General features: G+C 36.5%; 1 protein-coding gene across 2 annotated transcripts in view; it reads left to right on the forward strand.

The window, feature by feature from the left end:
* Positions 1–4415, forward strand: part of LRRTM4 (leucine rich repeat transmembrane neuronal 4) — an 843540-nt gene that overhangs the window by 792357 nt on the left and 46768 nt on the right. The window lies entirely within an intron of this gene.

Genomic DNA, 4415 nt, shown 5'->3' on the forward strand with positions numbered 1-4415 from the left:
AGTACCAGGCATATACATAATATAATTAACTGTCAAAGAAGTTTATGTGGTGTTTAAGTGACTAGAATGGATCCTAGATCTGAAAATTGGATTAGATATATGAGGTAGGAGGAAGTATACATTGTTTCACTCCTCATTCCAGACCTCAAAGGCCTTCACTAGCTGTGTTTATTATTCAGTTACCCTATAAATTTTTCTTAGTGCTTTATGAAGTTCAAATAACTCCATCTATCAAAAGGAGTATAAGTTATTTTAATGTTTTACTGCTCCAGGAAAAAAATAAACTCAGTGTTTGAAATACAATTCTTAGGAAACATATTTAATATAATGGGAGTATGGAAAAGGGGGTTTTCCATGGGAGTATGGAAACCATAAGAAAAGTAAAGGTGTAAACCTGTTATGTAATAAAAGCAATGAGTCAGACCTAGGAAAGAAATTCAGTTTTACATGTTTTCCTATCCTGCATCCCTGCCAATTTCTAATCTTTTGGTCAAAGGTAGGCTTGCTTTCAGCTCTTGAGAATTTGGATTCTAATTGGCTGCCTCCTGTTGTTCAGGACAGGTAAAATAAAAATGAGATGACTTTGTCCAAAAATTGTTTCATAGAGCAAGCATGGGATCCTTCTCAAGATGGGTGCACAGGTCATACATACATGAAGCCAGTCCTTTTGGTGTTTATATCTCTCTTATGCTAACCCTTGCATTCTACATAAACACACTCACCTGCTAGACGTGTACATGGCAGAAACAAGAAAGACATCCTGACTGAAATGAGAGCCAAAGGGAATAGGTGTTCCCACCAGATGAATGGCCTTAGCTAAACTTGCAATGTTTGGCTGGCTACCACCTCTGAATTCTCAGACAGCTTGCTTTTCTCCCAAGGGTCCCCAGCCAATGTTGTTTTGTCCTTGCCCACATTTTCCTCTTCAAAATGCCTATTCATCCATCTTGGGCCTTCAAGCCTCGCAAGCTGCTTTGTAGCAACTACAAAATTGGAAAACATACAAAGGCAAAAGAACTACAGGGTGCTAATGTTTATTTTTTCTCTGCTAAGATTAACTCATGCACACTTGAAAACATACTCATTGGGTGCCTATGTCAGGAACTCTATATTATAGCATGTTAGTAATAACCTTTTGCAGCAAAGCCTTAACAGAACGAAGTTAACTATGGAAATCCAGGGTTCATGACTGGTACAAGGTAAGGAGGAGGTTAAAGTGTGGTGCTGGACAGGGTGGGGTGGGGGTACTTCGTTAGAATAAGGACTGTTCATTTTCCTTTCTATGTTTCAATGAGTCATATCCAAACATCTGATTTGTTGCCAGTGAATCTAGTTATTAACTTTTTTTTTTTAACCAGTGGTTACAATATTACCAGATGTGCTATTAAAGAGTGTGGTATTTCTCAGAATAACCCACAGCCTGGGTCAGTGAGAAGAGAGAGTGTGTCATGTTGTATGATAACTAGAAGTAAACCTCTTAAATTTTAATTCCTTGAGAAAGCACATTCACAGGTAATCTCTATGCTTTTATTGTTTATCCATTGATTTCAAAGCATCTTTTACATTAAAAGGCCAATAATCCTACTGAAGCAAGAACTTTAATATTTTAGTAAAACAAATAGAAACTAAGTAAGGAAGTTAAGTTACAGCAGGTTGCAAACCATAGACTTTTATATTTGGAATATAATTTCTATAGATTTTATAACTTCTTGGTGAAAGCAATACGTTTAGACATTTTTTTTTTGCTTATTCATTAACCTGTATTAATAACTCACTGTGCAGCAGGGTGTTTACATAAGTGATCTCAAAGCAATTTTATCAATAATAGCTAAAATGCTAAAACAAGCACCCATTCTTACAAGCAAATCAAAAATATAAGAGCAAAAATGATAAAATTCAGTGTGATAAGATTATAAGAAAATAGTTATTCCATTTTATATCCTTTTGGTGAAATTAGGTTATATTCTTTTGGTGGAAGCATCAATTAGAAAAATCTGTTATTGAGGATAATATTACAAAATGTTCAAATTTTAAAAATAATTAGCTTCTTAGAATTTACCCTTAAGACATCATCAAAGATTGGAATTGTCACTTACAAGAGAAAACAAAAACTGTTCAATTAAAGGAGAATCTTTCATCAATTAGTGAGTGGGTGTGGTGTGCCGCGCATTTTCAAGATGTTGGGAATATAGTGATTAACAAAAACTGACAATATCTCTGTCTTCATTTCATTTACATTCTAGTGGGGGATGTAGAAAATAAAATGAGTAAATCAATATGGAACATAATATCAGGTGGTGATACATGCTATGAAGAAACATAAAGCAGAATGGAGAACAAGTCACAGCTGATGAATTTTTTATAGGTTGGTCAGGGCAGGAGTCTATGAGGTTTGAATAGGAACTGTATAAAGTGAGGAAAGGTACCGTGAAGCTATCTTGGGAAAGGTCTAACATTCTGAGAAAACAGAAAATCCAAAGACACTCGGAAGCAAGCTCAGCATGTCCAAGGATTATTAAGCAAGTAACTGTGGCTGGATCCACACGAGAAAGCAGAGAAGAGAAATACATCAGGAAGGCAGCACAGGCCACTCGTCCAAGTTCTTGTAGGCCAAGGCTTGTATTTGGTTTTTATTTTCAGGGTGATAGTATGGCATGGCAGACACTAAGCAGAGGAGTGCACGGTCTGACTTACATTTAACCAACGGTAGGGGTGGCAAGAATGAAAGAAGAGAAATTGCTCTCATAGACAAGACAGGAATCAGTGATTGTCTGGCTGAGGGATTAGCAGGTGAAGGGTAGGAAGTGTGTAGGTTACAACTTTTTTTCCCAAAGTTACTAGGATTTTCTGAGGATTTGATGTAGTTTGTGAAAATGAAGAGTCATGGAAGAGTCCATGGTTTTAGTCCTGAGCACTTAAAAGAAAGAGCTGACACAACTGATAAGGGAACACTGGAGAGGAGGCCAGTGGGAGTGAGGGACTGCAGACATCGAAGTCCACACTTAGGAAAATACTGAAGGAAAATGGAAACCATTAAGGCTGTTTTATAAGGTGTAAAGCTTACAAAACAAAATGTATAATGGGATTGCAGGTATGTGTATGTGTAGGAGACTGACCACGGATAAAAGGATGTTAATGTTATTTATCACTGGTTGGTATCATTATAGCTGACTCTGATTTTCTTCATCATTTTCTTCTCTATTTTCTAAATTTTTTTTTATACTATAAACATGTGTATTGAATCAGGGGAAAAATCATTTGAAATAGCTTTGAAGATCATGGAGAAAGATAATTGGGGTAAAATATGGTTGAGAAAACCCAGCTGTTTGAAAATCACTCTAAGCATCTGACAAACACAAAACACAGCTGGTGTGGAGGACAGAGATATTATATAATTTGAATTCCTTACTGTCTCTGCTAAAATGGAAAAGAAATGGAGGAAAACATCTTTTTAACATGTGAAGATTGCCATCTATTTTCCAAGTTGAACTGAAAAAAAACAAAAGTTCGGCAGAAAATACTCAGCAATTCCTATTGTTTATGAGTTTCCTGGTGGAATGTGTTATAGGAAAGTGGCCTGGCCAGACAACATTCCACCTTACTTGGGCAAGTAATGGCATATTCCAGAATCATCCTACACCAGTTCTAGAAGTTTGGAAGTGGACTTCTGAATACTGGTTTTACCTTCAAGAAAACAAAAATGTGATTAAAAAAAAAAATGTTAACAGTGGTTTTCCATATATGAAAATAGGATAAATTATATATATGCATCAATAGATAAAAGATAACCCCCAAAATTGTGATTGTGTTTCTTTCGGCATGATTAGATTTCAGGTAGTTCCTGTCTCTTCTTTATAGGTCTATGTATTCTTCCCCCCGCCCCCCAAAATCAATGTATATGTATTTTCAATGTAGTAGGAAAATATTTTATTGTGAAAAAGCAATGAATGAACATTATACATAATTTTTAAATGAAGGGAAAAGAAAATATATGAATAAATAAGAAACAAAGAAAATAGATGGGCTGCAGTGGTTCACCCCTATATTTCCAGCACTTTGGGAGGTCGAGGCAAGTGGATCATGAAGTCAGGAGTTCGAGACCAGCCTGACCAACATGATGAAATCCCATCTCTACTAAAAATGCAAAATTAGCCTGGTGTGGTGGCGCATGCCTGTAATGCCAGCTACTCAGTAAAGCTGAGACAGGAGAATTGCTTGAACCGGGGAGGTGGAGGTTGCAATGAGTCCAGATCGTGCCACTACACTATAGCCTGGGCAACAAGAGTGAAATTAGGTTAAAAAAAGAAAAAAGAAAAAGAAAGAAAGAAAGAAAGGAAAGAAAGGAAGGAAGGAAGGAAGGAAGGAAAGAAGGAAGGAAGGAAGGAAGGAAGGAAGGAAGGAAGGAAGGAAGGAAG

Source organism: Mandrillus leucophaeus, unplaced genomic scaffold (assembly GCF_000951045.1).
Source record: "Mandrillus leucophaeus isolate KB7577 unplaced genomic scaffold, Mleu.le_1.0 Scaffold84, whole genome shotgun sequence".
Classification (NCBI taxonomy): Eukaryota; Metazoa; Chordata; class Mammalia; order Primates; family Cercopithecidae; genus Mandrillus; species Mandrillus leucophaeus.